Source organism: Phaenicophaeus curvirostris, chromosome 33, assembly GCF_032191515.1.
Source record: "Phaenicophaeus curvirostris isolate KB17595 chromosome 33, BPBGC_Pcur_1.0, whole genome shotgun sequence".
In the NCBI taxonomy this organism is placed as follows: domain Eukaryota; kingdom Metazoa; phylum Chordata; class Aves; order Cuculiformes; family Cuculidae; genus Phaenicophaeus; species Phaenicophaeus curvirostris.
In genome coordinates, this window is record NC_091424.1 from 2870170 (window position 1) to 2884758 (window position 14589).

A 14589-nucleotide genomic window follows, 5' to 3' on the forward strand; every position below is an offset into this window, starting at 1 on the left:
TAGAAGGGTTCTAGAAGGCTCAAAGGGTAACCAGGGGGCTCTAGAAGGTCCCTGGGGGCCCTAGAAGGGTACTAGAAGGCACTAAAGAGGACCCAGGGTGCTCTGGAGGGTTCCCCAGGGTCTTACCATGGCCCTAGAAAGCCCTAAGGGGGTCCCAGGGGGCTCTTGAGGGTTCCCTGTGTCCTAGAAGGGTCCTAGAAGGCCCTAAGTGTGTCCCAGGGGGCTCTAGAGGGTCCCTGGGGGCTCTAGAATTGTCCTAGAAGGCCCTAAGGGGGTCCCAGGGGGCTCTAGAGGGTTCCTTCTGGTCCTAGAAGGGTCCTACAAGGCTCTAAGTGGTACCACGAGGCTCTAGAGGGTTTCCCAGGGTCTTAAAATGAACCTAGAATGCCCTAAGTGGGTCCCAGGGGGCTCTAGATGGTTTCTCGTGGTCCTAGAAGAGTCCTAGAAGGACCTAAGGAGGTCCCAGGGGACTCTAGAGGATTTCTCGTGGTCCTAGAAGGGTCCTAGTAGGCCCTAAATAGTCCCAGGTGGCTCTAGAGTGTCCCTGGGGGCACTAGAAGGGTCCTAGAAGGCGCAAAGAGGGTCCCAGAGGGCTCTAGAGGGCTCCTGGTGGTCCTAGAAGGGTCTTAGAAAGCCCTAAGGGGGTCCCAGGGGGCTCTAGAGGGTCCCTGGGGGCCCTAGAAGGGTCCTAGAATGCCCTAAGGGGGTCCCAGGGGGCTCTAGAGGGTTCCTCGTGGTCCTAGAAGGGTCCTAGAAGGCCCTAAGTGGGTCCCAGAGGGCTCTAGAGGGTTCCTGGTGATCCTAGAAGGGTCCTAGTAGGCCCTAAAGACTCCCAGGGAGCTCTAGAGGGTCTCTGGGGGCACTAGAAGTGTCCTAGAATGTGCAAAAAGGTGTCCCAGAGGGCTATAGAGGGCTCCTGGTGGTCCTAGAAGGGTCTTAGAAAGCCCTAAGTGGGTCCCAGGGGGCTCTAGAGGGTCCCTGGGGGCCCTAGAAGGGTCCTAGAATGCCCTAAGGGGGTCCCAGGGGGCTCTAGAGGGTTCCTCGTGGTCCTAGAAGGGTCCTCGAAGGCTCTAAGGCATCCCAGGGGGCTCTAGACGGTCTCTGGGGACCCTAGAAGAGTCCTAGAACGCCCTAAAGGGGTCCCAGAGAGCTATAGATGGTTTCTCGTGGTCCTAGAAGGGTCCTAGAAGGCCCTAAAATGGTCCCGGGGGCTCTAGAGGGTTCCTCGTGGTCCTAGATGGGTCCTAGAAAGCCCTAGAAGGGTCCCAGGGGACTCTGGAGGGTTCCTGGTGATTCTAAAAGGGTCCAAGAAAGGCCTAGAAGGGTCCCAGAGGGCTCTAGAGGGTACCCGTGGGTCCTAGGAGGGTCCTAGAAGGCCCTAAAAGGGTCCCAGGGGGCTCTAGAGGGTCCCTGGGGGTACTAGAAGAGTCCTAGAAGGCCCTAAGTGGGTCCTAGGGGGCTCTAGAGGGCTCCTGGTGGTCCTAGAAGGGTCCTAGAAGGCCCTAAAGGGGTCCCAGGGGGCTCTAGAGGGAACCTGGCGGCACTAGAATTGTCCTAGAAGGCCCTAAAGGGGTCCCAGGGGGCTCTAGAGGGTTCCTTGTGGTCCTAGAAGGGTCCTAGAAGGCCCTAAGGGGGTCCCAGCGGGCTCTAGAGGGTTCCTGGGGCTCCTAGAAGGGTTCTAGAAGGCTCAAAGTGTAACCAGGGGGCTCTAGAAGGTCCCTGGGGGCCCTAGAAGGGTACTAGAAGGCACTAAAGAGGACCCAGGGTGCTCTGGAGGGTTCCCCAGGGTCTTACCATGGCCCTAGAAAGCCCTAAGGGGGTCCCAGGGGGCTCTTGAGGGTTCCCTGTGTCCTAGAAGGGTCCTAGAAGGCCCTAAGTGTGTCCCAGGGGGCTCTAGAGGGTCCCTGGGGGCGCTAGAATTGTCCTAGAAGGCCCTAAGGGGGTCCCAGGGGGCTCTAGAGGGTTCCTTCTGGTCCTAGAAGGGTCCTACAAGGCTCTAAGTGGTACCACGAGGCTCTAGAGGGTTCCCCAGGGTCTTAAAATGAACCTAGAATGCCCTAAGTGGGTCCCAGGGGGCTCTAGATGGTTTCTCGTGGTCCTAGAAGAGTCCTAGAAGGCCTTAAGCAAGTCTCAGGGGGCTCTAGAGAGTTCCTCGTGGTCCTAGAAGGGTCCTAGAAGGCCCTAAGTGGGTCCCAGAGGGCTCTAGAGGGTTCCTGATGACCCTAGAACGGTCCTAGAAGGACCTAAGGAGGTCCCAGGGGGCTCTAGAGGATTTCTCGTGGTCCTAGAAGGGTCCTAGTAGGCCCTAAGGAGTCCCAGGGGGCTCTAGAGTGTCCCTGGGGGCACTAGAAGGGTCCTAGAAGGCGCAAAGAGGGTCCCAGAGGGCTATAGAGGGCTCCTGGTGGTCCTAGAAGGGTCTTAGAAAGCCCTAAGGGGGTCCCAGGGGGCTCTAGAGGGTCCCTGGGGGCCCTAGAAGGGTCCTAGAATGCCCTAAGGGGGTCCCAGGGGGCTCTAGAGGGTTCCTCGTGGTCCTAGAAGGGTCCTAGAAGGCCCTAAGTGGGTCCCAGAGGGCTCTAGAGGGTTCCTGGTGATCCTAGAAGGGTCCTAGTAGGCCCTAAAGGGGTCCCAGGGAGCTCTAGAGGGTCTCTGGGGGCACTAGAAGTGTCCTAGAATGTGCAAAAAGGTGTCCCAGAGGGCTATAGAGGGCTCCTGGTGGTCGTAGAAGGGTCTTAGAAGGCCCTAAGTGGGTCCCAGGGGGCTCTAGAGGGTCCCTGGGGGCCCTAGAAGGGTCCTAGAATGCCCTACGGGGGTCCCAGGGGGCTCTAGAGGGTTCCTCGTGGTCCTAGAAGGGTCCTCGAAGGCTCTAAGGCATCCCAGGGGGCTCTAGACGGTCTCTGGGGACCCTAGAAGAGTCCTAGAACGCCCTAAAGGGGTCCCAGAGAGCTATAGATGGTTTCTCGTGGTCCTAGAAGGGTCCTAGAAGGCCCTAAAATGGTCCCGGGGGCTCTAGAGGGTTCCTCGTGGTCCTAGATGGGTCCTAGAAAGCCCTAGAAGGGTCCCAGGGGACTCTGGAGGGTTCCTGGTGATTCTAAAAGGGTCCAAGAAAGGCCTAGAAGGGTCCCAGAGGGCTCTAGAGGGTACCCGTGGGTCCTAGGAGGGTCCTAGAAGGCCCTAAAAGGGTCCCAGGGGGCTCTAGAGGGTCCCTGGGGGTACTAGAAGAGTCCTAGAAGGCCCTAAGTGGGTCCTAGGGGGCTCTAGAGGGCTCCTGGTGGCCCTAGAAGTGTCCTAGAAGGCCCTAAAGGGGTCCCAGGGGGCTCTAGAGGGACCCTGGCGGCCCTAGAATTGTCCTAGAAGGCCCTAAGGGGGTCCCAGCGGGCTCTAGAGGGTCCCTGGGGGTACTAGAGGAGTCCTAGAAGGCCCTAAGTGGGTCCTAGGGAGCTCTAGAGGGCTCCTGGTGGTCCTAGAAGGGTCCTAGAAGGCCCTAAAGGGGTCCCAGGGGGCTCTAGAGGGTTCCTTGTGGTCCTAGAAGGGTCCTAGAAGGCCCTAAGGGGGTCCCAGCGGGCTCTAGAGGGTTCCTGGGGCTCCTAGAAGGGTTCTAGAAGGCTCAAAGGGTAACCAGGGGGCTCTAGAAGGTCCCTGGGGGCCCTAGAAGGGTACTAGAAGGCACTAAAGAGGACCCAGGGTGCTCTGGAGGGTTCCCCAGGGTCTTACCATGGCCCTAGAAAGCCCTAAGGGGGTCCCAGGGGGCTCTTGAGGGTTCCCTGTGTCCTAGAAGGGTCCTAGAAGGCCCTAAGTGTGTCCCAGGGGGCTCTAGAGGGTCCCTGGGGGCTCTAGAATTGTCCTAGAAGGCCCTAAGGGGGTCCCAGGGGGCTCTAGAGGGTTCCTTCTGGTCCTAGAAGGGTCCTACAAGGCTCTAAGTGGTACCACGAGGCTCTAGAGGGTTTCCCAGGGTCTTAAAATGAACCTAGAATGCCCTAAGTGGGTCCCAGGGGGCTCTAGATGGTTTCTCGTGGTCCTAGAAGAGTCCTAGAAGGCCTTAAGCAAGTCTCAGGGGACTCTAGAGAGTTCCTCGTGGTCCTAGAAGGGTCCTAGAAGGCCCTAAGTGGGTCCCAGAGGGCTCTAGAGGGTTCCTGGTGACCCTAGAACGGTCCTCGAAGGACCTAAGGAGGTCCCAGGGGGCTCTAGAGGGTTTCTCGTGGTCCTAGAAGGGTCCTAGTAGGCTCTAAGAAGTCCCAGGGGGCTCTAGAGTGTCCCTGGGGGCACTAGAAGGGTCCTAGAAGGCGCAAAGAGGGTCCCAGAGGGCTATAGAGGGCTCCTGGTGGTCCTAGAAGGGTCTTAGAAAGCCCTAAGGGGGTCCCAGGGGGCTCTAGAGGGTCCCTGGGGGCCCTAGAAGGGTCCTAGAATGCCCTAAGGGGGTCCCAGGGGGGTTCTAGAGGGTTCCTCGTGGTCCTAGAAGGGTCCTCGAAGGCTCTAAGGCATCCCAGGGGGCTCTAGACGGTCTCTGGGGACCCTAGAAGAGTCCTAGAACGCCCTAAAGGGGTCCCAGAGAGCTATAGATGGTTTCTCGTGGTCCTAGAAGGGTCCTAGAAGGCCCTAAAATGGTCCCGGGGGCTCTAGAGGGTTCCTCGTGGTCCTAGAAGGGTCCTAGAAAGCCCTAGAAGGGTCCCAGGGGACTCTGGAGGGTTCCTGGTGATTCTAAAAGGGTCCAAGAAAGGCCTAGAAGGGTCCCAGAGGGCTCTAGAGGGTACCCGTGGGTCCTAGGAGGGTCCTAGAAGGCCCTAAAAGGGTCCCAGGGGGCTCTAGAGGGTCCCTGGGGGTACTAGAAGAGTCCTAGAAGGCCCTAAGTGGGTCCTAGGGGGCTCTAGAGGGCTCCTGGTGGTCCTAGAAGGGTCCTAGAAGGCCCTAAGGGGGTCCCAGGGGGCTCTAGAGGGTTCCTTGTGGTCCTAGAAGGGTCCTAGAAGGCCCTAAGGGGGTCCCAGCGGGCTCTAGAGGGTTCCTGGGGCTCCTAGAAGGGTTCTAGAAGGCTCAAAGGGTAACCAGGGGGCTCTAGAAGGTCCCTGGGGGCTCTAGAAGGGTACTAGAAGGCACTAAAGAGGACCCAGGGTGCTCTGGAGGGTTCCCCAGGGTCTTACCATGGCCCTAGAAAGCCCTAAGGGGGTCCCAGGGGGCTCTTGAGGGTTCCCTGTGTCCTAGAAGGGTCCTAGAAGGCCCTAAGTGTGTCCCAGGGGGCTCTAGAGGGTCCCTGGGGGCGCTAGAATTGTCCTAGAAGGCCCTAAGGGGGTCCCAGGGGGCTCTAGAGGGTTCCTTCTGGTCCTAGAAGGGTCCTACAAGGCTCTAAGTGGTACCACAAGGCTATAGAGGGTTCCCCAGGGTCTTAAAATGAACCTAGAATGCCCTAAGTGGGTCCCAGGGGGCTCTAGAGGGTTCCTGGTGACCCTAGAACGGTCCTAGAAGGACCTAAGGAGGTCCCAGGGGGCTCTAGAGGATTTCTCGTGGTCCTAGAAGGGTCCTAGTAGGCCCTAAAGAGTCCCAGGTGGCTCTAGAGTGTCCCTGGGGGCACTAGAAGGGTCCTAGAAGGCGCAAAGAGGGTCCCAGAGGGCTCTAGAGGGCTCCTGGTGGTCCTAGAAGGGTCTTAGAAAGCCCTAAGGGGGTCCCAGGGGGCTCTAGAGGGTCCCTGGGGGCCCTAGAAGGGTCCTAGAATGCCCTAAGGGGGTCCCAGGGGGCTCTAGAGGGTTCCTCGTGGTCCTAGAAGGGTCCTAGAAGGCCCTAAGTGGGTCCCAGAGGGCTCTAGAGGGTTCCTGGTGATCCTAGAAGGGTCCTAGTAGGCCCTAAAGACTCCCAGGGAGCTCTAGAGGGTCTCTGGGGGCACTAGAAGTGTCCTAGAATGTGCAAAAAGGTGTCCCAGAGGGCTATAGAGGGCTCCTGGTGGTCCTAGAAGGGTCTTAGAAAGCCCTAAGTGGGTCCCAGGGGGCTCTAGAGGGTCCCTGGGGGCCCTAGAAGGGTCCTAGAATGCCCTAAGGGGGTCCCAGGGGGCTCTAGAGGGTTCCTCGTGGTCCTAGAAGGGTCCTCGAAGGCTCTAAGGCATCCCAGGGGGCTCTAGACGGTCTCTGGGGACCCTAGAAGAGTCCTAGAACGCCCTAAAGGGGTCCCAGAGAGCTATAGATGGTTTCTCGTGGTCCTAGAAGGGTCCTAGAAGGCCCTAAAATGGTCCCGGGGGCTCTAGAGGGTTCCTCGTGGTCCTAGAAGGGTCCTAGAAAGCCCTAGAAGGGTCCCAGGGGACTCTGGAGGGTTCCTGGTGATTCTAAAAGGGTCCAAGAAAGGCCTAGAAGGGTCCCAGAGGGCTCTAGAGGGTACCCGTGGGTCCTAGGAGGGTCCTAGAAGGCCCTAAAAGGGTCCCAGGGGGCTCTAGAGGGTCCCTGGGGGTACTAGACGAGTCCTAGAAGGCCCTAAGTGGGTCCTAGGGGGCTCTAGAGGGCTCCTGGTGGTCCTAGAAGGGTCCTAGAAGGCCCTAAAGGGGTCCCAGGGGGCTCTAGAGGGAACCTGGCGGCCCTAGAATTGTCCTAGAAGGCCCTAAAGGGGTCCCAGGGGGCTCTAGAGGGTTCCTTGTGGTCCTAGAAGGGTCCTAGAAGGCCCTAAGGGGGTCCCAGCGGGCTCTAGAGGGTTCCTGGGGCTCCTAGAAGGGTTCTAGAAGGCTCAAAGGGTAACCAGGGGGCTCTAGAAGGTCCCTGGGGGCCCTAGAAGGGTACTAGAAGGCACTAAAGAGGACCCAGGGTGCTCTGGAGGGTTCCCCAGGGTCTTACCATGGCCCTAGAAAGCCCTAAGGGGGTCCCAGGGGGCTCTTGAGGGTTCCCTGTGTCCTAGAAGGGTCCTAGAAGGCCCTAAGTGTGTCCCAGGGGGCTCTAGAGGGTCCCTGGGGGCGCTAGAATTGTCCTAGAAGGCCCTAAGGGGGTCCCAGGGGGCTCTAGAGGGTTCCTTCTGGTCCTAGAAGGGTCCTACAAGGCTCTAAGTGGTACCACGAGGCTCTAGAGGGTTCCCCAGGGTCTTAAAATGAACCTAGAATGCCCTAAGTGGGTCCCAGGGGGCTCTAGATGGTTTCTCGTGGTCCTAGAAGAGTCCTAGAAGGCCTTAAGCAAGTCTCAGGGGGCTCTAGAGAGTTCCTCGTGGTCCTAGAAGGGTCCTAGAAGGCCCTAAGTGGGTCCCAGAGGGCTCTAGAGGGTTCCTGGTGACCCTAGAACGGTCCTCGAAGGACCTAAGGAGGTCCCAGGGGGCTCTAGAGGGTTTCTCGTGGTCCTAGAAGGGTCCTAGTAGGCTCTAAGGAGTCCCAGGGGGGTCTAGAGTGTCCCTGGGGGCACTAGAAGGGTCCTAGAAGGCGCAAAGAGGGTCCCAGAGGGCTATAGAGGGCTCCTGGTGGTCCTAGAAGGGTCTTAGAAAGCCCTAAGGGGGTCCCAGGGGGCTCTAGAGGGTCCCTGGGGGCCCTAGAAGGGTCCTAGAATGCCCTAAGGGGGTCCCAGGGGGCTCTAGAGGGTTCCTCGTGGTCCTAGAAGGGTCCTAGAAGGCCCTAAGTGGGTCCCAGAGGGCTCTAGAGGGTTCCTGGTGATCCTAGAAGGGTCCTAGTAGGCCCTAAAGGGGTCCCAGGGAGCTCTAGAGGGTCTCTGGGGGCACTAGAAGTGTCCTAGAATGTGCAAAAAGGTGTCCCAGAGGGCTATAGAGGGCTCCTGGTGGTCGTAGAAGGGTCTTAGAAGGCCCTAAGTGGGTCCCAGGGGGCTCTAGAGGGTCCCTGGGGGCCCTAGAAGGGTCCTAGAATGCCCTACGGGGGTCCCAGGGGGCTCTAGAGGGTTCCTCGTGGTCCTAGAAGGGTCCTCGAAGGCTCTAAGGCATCCCAGGGGGCTCTAGACGGTCTCTGGGGACCCTAGAAGAGTCCTAGAACGCCCTAAAGGGGTCCCAGAGAGCTATAGATGGTTTCTCGTGGTCCTAGAAGGGTCCTAGAAGGCCCTAAAATGGTCCTGGGGGCTCTAGAGGGTTCCTCGTGGTCCTAGATGGGTCCTAGAAAGCCCTAGAAGGGTCCCAGGGGACTCTGGAGGGTTCCTGGGGGTACTAGAAGAGTCCTAGAAGGCCCTAAGTGGGTCCTAGGGGGCTCTAGAGGGCTCCTGGTGGCCCTAGAAGTGTCCTAGAAGGCCCTAAAGGGGTCCCAGGGGGCTCTACAGGGACCCTGGCGGCCCTAGAATTGTCCTAGAAGGCCCTAAGGGGGTCCCAGCGGGCTCTAGAGGGTCCCTGGGGGTACTAGAGGAGTCCTAGAAGGCCCTAAGTGGGTCCTAGGGAGCTCTAGAGGGCTCCTGGTGGTCCTAGAAGGGTCCTAGAAGGCCCTAAAGGGGTCCCAGGGGGCTCTAGAGGGTTCCTTGTGGTCCTAGAAGGGTCCTAGAAGGCCCTAAGGGGGTCCCAGCGGGCTCTAGAGGGTTCCTGGGGCTCCTAGAAGGGTTCTAGAAGTCTCAAAGTGTAACCAGGGGGCTCTAGAAGGTCCCTGGGGGCCCTAGAAGGGTACTAGAAGGCACTAAAGAGGACCCAGGGTGCTCTGGAGGGTTCCCCAGGGTCTTACCATGGCCCTAGAAAGCCCTAAGGGGGTCCCAGGGGGCTCTTGAGGGTTCCCTGTGTCCTAGAAGGGTCCTAGAAGGCCCTAAGTGTGTCCCAGGGGGCTCTAGAGGGTCCCTGGGGGCTCTAGAATTGTCCTAGAAGGCCCTAAGGGGGTCCCAGGGGTCTCTAGAGGGTTCCTTCTGGTCCTAGAAGGGTCCTACAAGGCTCTAAGTGGTACCACGAGGCTCTAGAGGGTTTCCCAGGGTCTTAAAATGAACCTAGAATGCCCTAAGTGGGTCCCAGGGGGCTCTAGATGGTTTCTCGTGGTCCTAGAAGAGTCCTAGAAGGCCTTAAGCAAGTCTCAGGGGACTCTAGAGAGTTCCTCGTGGTCCTAGAAGGGTCCTAGAAGGCCCTAAGTGGGTCCCAGAGGGCTCTAGAGGGTTCCTGGTGACCCTAGAACGGTCCTCGAAGGACCTAAGGAGGTCCCAGGGGGCTCTAGAGGGTTTCTCGTGGTCCTAGAAGGGTCCTAGTAGGCTCTAAGAAGTCCCAGGGGGCTCTAGAGTGTCCCTGGGGGCACTAGAAGGGTCCTAGAAGGCGCAAAGAGGGTCCCAGAGGGCTATAGAGGGCTCCTGGTGGTCCTAGAAGGGTCTTAGAAAGCCCTAAGGGGGTCCCAGGGGGCTCTAGAGGGTCCCTGGGGGCCCTAGAAGGGTCCTAGAATGCCCTAAGGGGGTCCCAGGGGGGTTCTAGAGGGTTCCTCGTGGTCCTAGAAGGGTCCTCGAAGGCTCTAAGGCATCCCAGGGGGCTCTAGACGGTCTCTGGGGACCCTAGAAGAGTCCTAGAACGCCCTAAAGGGGTCCCAGAGAGCTAGAGATAGTTTCTCGTAGTCCTAGAAGTGTCCTAGAAGGCCCTAAAATGGTCCCGGGGGCTCTAGAGGGTTCCTCGTAGTCCTAGAACGGTCCTAGAAAGCCCTAGAAGTGTCCCAGGGGACTCTGGAGGGTTCCTGGTGATTCTAAAAGGGTCCAAGAAAGGCCTAGAAGGGTCCCAGAGGGCTCTAGAGGGTACCCGTGGGTTTTAGGAGGGTCCTAGAAGGCCCTAAAAGGGTCCCAGGGGGCTCTAGAGGGTCCCTGGGGGTACTAGAAGAGTCCTAGAAGGCCCTAAGTGGGTCCTAGGGGGCTCTAGAGGGCTCCTGGTGGTCCTAGAAGGGTCCTAGAAGGCCCTAAAGGGGTCCCAGGGGGCTCTAGAGGGACCCTGGCGGCCCTAGAATTGTCCTAGAAGTCCCTAAGGGGGTCCCAGGGGGCTCTAGAGGGTTCCTTGTGGTCCTAGAAGGGTCCTAGAAGGCCCTAAGGGGGTCCCAGCGGGCTCTAGAGGGTTCCTGGGGCTCCTAGAAGGGTTCTAGAAGGCTCAAAGGGTAACCAGGGGGCTCTAGAAGGTCCCTGGGGGCCCTAGAAGGGTACTAGAAGGCACGAAAGAGGACCCAGGGTGCTCTGGAGGGTTCCCCAGGGTCTTACCATGGCCCTAGAAAGCCCTAAGGGGGTCCCAGGGGGCTCTTGAGGGTTCCCTGTGTCCTAGAAGGGTCCTAGAAGGCCCTAAGTGTGTCCCAGGGGGCTCTAGAGGGTCCCTGGGGGCTCTAGAATTGTCCTAGAAGGCCCTAAGGGGGTCCCAGGGGGCTCTAGAGGGTTCCTTCTGGTCCTAGAAGGGTCCTATAAGGCTCTAAGTGGTACCACGAGGCTCTAGAGGGTTCCCCAGGGTCTTAAAATGAACCTAGAATGCCCTAAGTGGGTCCCAGGGGGCTCTAGATGGTTTCTCGTGGTCCTAGAAGAGTCCTAGAAGGCCTTAAGCAAGTCTCAGGGGACTCTAGAGAGTTCCTCGTGGTCCTAGAAGGGTCCTAGAAGGCCCTAAGTGGGTCCCAGAGGGCTCTAGAGGGTTCCTGGTGACCCTAGAACGGTCCTCGAAGGACCTAAGGAGGTCCCAGGGGGCTCTAGAGGGTTTCTCGTGGTCCTAGAAGGGTCCTAGTAGGCTCTAAGAAGTCCCAGGGGGCTCTAGAGTGTCCCTGGGGGCACTAGAAGGGTCCTAGAAGGCGCAAAGAGGGTCCCAGAGGGCTATAGAGGGCTCCTGGTGGTCCTAGAAGGGTCTTAGAAAGCCCTAAGGGGGTCCCAGGGGGCTCTAGAGGGTCCCTGGGGGCCCTAGAAGGGTCCTAGAATGCCCTAAGGGGGTCCCAGGGGGGTTCTAGAGGGTTCCTCGTGGTCCTAGAAGGGTCCTCGAAGGCTCTAAGGCATCCCAGGGGGCTCTAGACGGTCTCTGGGGACCCTAGAAGAATCCTAGAACGCCCTAAAGGGGTCCCAGAGAGCTAGAGATAGTTTCTCGTAGTCCTAGAAGTGTCCTAGAAGGCCCTAAAATGGTCCCGGGGGCTCTAGAGGGTTCCTCGTAGTCCTAGAACGGTCCTAGAAAGCCCTAGAAGTGTCCCAGGGGACTCTGGAGGGTTCCTGGTGATTCTAAAAGGGTCCAAGAAAGGCCTAGAAGGGTCCCAGAGGGCTCTAGAGGGTACCCGTGGGTTTTAGGAGGGTCCTAGAAGGCCCTAAAAGGGTCCCAGGGGGCTCTAGAGGGTCCCTGGGGGTACTAGAAGAGTCCTAGAAGGCCCTAAGTGGGTCCTAGGGGGCTCTAGAGGGCTCCTGGTGGTCCTAGAAGGGTCCTAGAAGGCCCTAAAGGGGTCCCAGGGGGCTCTAGAGGGACCCTGGCGGCCCTAGAATTGTCCTAGAAGGCCCTAAGGGGGTCCCAGGGGGCTCTAGAGGGTTCCTTGTGGTCCTAGAAGGGTCCTAGAAGGCCCTAAGGGGGTCCCAGCGGGCTCTAGAGGGTTCCTGGGGCTCCTAGAAGGGTTCTAGAAGGCTCAAAGGGTAACCAGGGGGCTCTAGAAGGTCCCTGGGGGCTCTAGAAGGGTACTAGAAGGCACTAAAGAGGACCCAGGGTGCTCTGGAGGGTTCCCCAGGGTCTTACCATGGCCCTAGAAAGCCCTAAGGGGGTCCCAGGGGGCTCTTGAGGGTTCCCTGTGTCCTAGAAGGGTCCTAGAAGGCCCTAAGTGTGTCCCAGGGGGCTCTAGAGGGTCCCTGGGGGCGCTAGAATTGTCCTAGAAGGCCCTAAGGGGGTCCCAGGGGGCTCTAGAGGGTTCCTTCTGGTCCTAGAAGGGGCCTACAAGGCTCTAAGTGGTACCACAAGGCTCTAGAGGGTTCCCCAGGGTCTTAAAATGAACCTAGAATGCCGTAAGTGGGTCCCAGGGGGCTCTAGAGGGTTCCTGGTGACCCTAGAACGGTCCTAGAAGGACCTAAGGAGGTCCCAGGGGGCTCTAGAGGATTTCTCGTGGTCCTAGAAGGGTCCTAGTAGGCCCTAAAGAGTCCCAGGTGGCTCTAGAGTGTCCCTGGGGGCACTAGAAGGGTCCTAGAAGGCGCAAAGAGGGTCCCAGAGGGCTCTAGAGGGCTCCTGGTGGTCCTAGAAGGGTCTTAGAAAGCCCTAAGGGGGTCCCAGGGGGCTCTAGAGGGTCCCTGGGGGCCCTAGAAGGGTCCTAGAATGCCCTAAGGGGGTCCCAGGGGGCTCTAGAGGGTTCCTCGTGGTCCTAGAAGGGTCCTAGAAGGCCCTAAGTGGGTCCCAGAGGGCTCTAGAGGGTTCCTGGTGATCCTAGAAGGGTCCTAGTAGGCCCTAAAGACTCCCAGGGAGCTCTAGAGGGTCTCTGGGGGCACTAGAAGTGTCCTAGAATGTGCAAAAAGGTGTCCCAGAGGGCTATAGAGGGCTCCTGGTGGTCCTAGAAGGGTCTTAGAAAGCCCTAAGTGGGTCCCAGGGGGCTCTAGAGGGTCCCTGGGGGCCCTAGAAGGGTCCTAGAATGCCCTAAGGGGGTCCCAGGGGGCTCTAGAGGGTTCCTCGTGGTCCTAGAAGGGTCCTCGAAGGCTCTAAGGCATCCCAGGGGGCTCTAGACGGTCTCTGGGGACCCTAGAAGAGTCCTAGAACGCCCTAAAGGGGTCCCAGAGAGCTATAGATGGTTTCTCGTGGTCCTAGAAGGGTCCTAGAAGGCCCTAAAATGGTCCCGGGGGCTCTAGAGGGTTCCTCGTGGTCCTAGAAGGGTCCTAGAAAGCCCTAGAAGGGTCCCAGGGGACTCTGGAGGGTTCCTGGTGATTCTAAAAGGGTCCAAGAAAGGCCTAGAAGGGTCCCAGAGGGCTCTAGAGGGTACCCGTGGGTCCTAGGAGGGTCCTAGAAGGCCCTAAAAGGGTCCCAGCGGGCTCTAGAGGGTCCCTGGGGGTACTAGAAGAGTCCTAGAAGGCCCTAAGTGGGTCCTAGGGGGCTCTAGAGGGCTCCTGGTGGTCCTAGAAGGGTCCTAGAAGGCCCTAAAGGGGTCCCAGGGGGCTCTAGAGGGACCCTGGCGGCCCTAGAATTGTCCTAGAAGGCCCTAAAGGGGTCCCAGGGGGCTCTAGAGGGTTCCTTGTGGTCCTAGAAGGGTCCTAGAAGGCCCTAAGGGGGTCCCAGCGGGCTCTAGAGGGTTCCTGGGGCTCCTAGAAGGGTTCTAGAAGGCTCAAAGGGTAACCAGGGGGCTCTAGAAGGTCCCTGGGGGCCCTAGAAGGGTACTAGAAGGCACTAAAGAGGACCCAGGGTGCTCTGGAGGGTTCCCCAGGGTCTTACCATGGCCCTAGAAAGCCCTAAGGGGGTCCCAGGGGGCTCTTGAGGGTTCCCTGTGTCCTAGAAGGGTCCTAGAAGGCCCTAAGTGTGTCCCAGGGGGCTCTAGAGGGTCCCTGGGGGCGCTAGAATTGTCCTAGAAGGCCCTAAGGGGGTCCCAGGGGGCTCTAGAGGGTTCCTTCTGGTCCTAGAAGGGTCCTACAAGGCTCTAAGTGGTACCACGAGGCTCTAGAGGGTTCCCCAGGGTCTTAAAATGAACCTAGAATGCCCTAAGTGGGTCCCAGGGGGCTCTAGATGGTTTCTCGTGGTCCTAGAAGAGTCCTAGAAGGCCTTAAGCAAGTCTCAGGGGGCTCTAGAGAGTTCCTCGTGGTCCTAGAAGGGTCCTAGAAGGCCCTAAGTGGGTCCCAGAGGGCTCTAGAGGGTTCCTGATGACCCTAGAACGGTCCTAGAAGGACCTAAGGAGGTCCCAGGGGGCTCTAGAGGATTTCTCGTGGTCCTAGAAGGGTCCTAGTAGGCCCTAAGGAGTCCCAGGGGGCTCTAGAGTGTCCCTGGGGGCACTAGAAGGGTCCTAGAAGGCGCAAAGAGGGTCCCAGAGGGCTATAGAGGGCTCCTGGTGGTCCTAGAAGGGTCTTAGAAAGCCCTAAGGGGGTCCCAGGGGGCTCTAGAGGGTCCCTGGGGGCCCTAAAAGGGTCCTAGAATGCCCTAAGGGGGTCCCAGGGGGCTCTAGAGGGTTCCTCGTGGTCCTAGAAGGGTCCTAGAAGGCCCTAAGTGGGTCCCAGAGGGCTCTAGAGGGTTCCTGGTGATCCTAGAAGGGTCCTAGTAGGCCCTAAAGGGGTCCCAGGGAGCTCTAGAGGGTCTCTGGGGGCACTAGAAGTGTCCTAGAATGTGCAAAAAGGTGTCCCAGAGGGCTATAGAGGGCTCCTGGTGGTCGTAGAAGGGTCTTAGAAGGCCCTAAGTGGGTCCCAGGGGGCTCTAGAGGGTCCCTGGGGGCCCTAGAAGGGTCCTAGAATGCCCTAAGGGGGTCCCAGGGGGCTCTAGAGGGTTCCTCGTGGTCCTAGAAGGGTCCTCGAAGGCTCTAAGGCATCCCAGGGGGCTCTAGACGGTCTCTGGGGACCCTAGAAGAGTCCTAGAACGCCCTAAAGGGGTCCCAGAGAGCTATAGATGGTTTCTCGTGGTCCTAGAAGGGTCCTAGAAGGCCCTAAAATGGTCCTGGGGGCTCTAGAGGGTTCCTCGTGGTCCTAGAAGGGTCCTAGAAAGCCCTAGAAGTGTCCCAGGGGACTCTGGAGGGTTCCTGGTGATTCTAAAAGGGTCCAAGAAAGCCCTAGAAGGGTCCCAGACGGCTCTAGAGGGTACCCGTGGGTCCTAGGA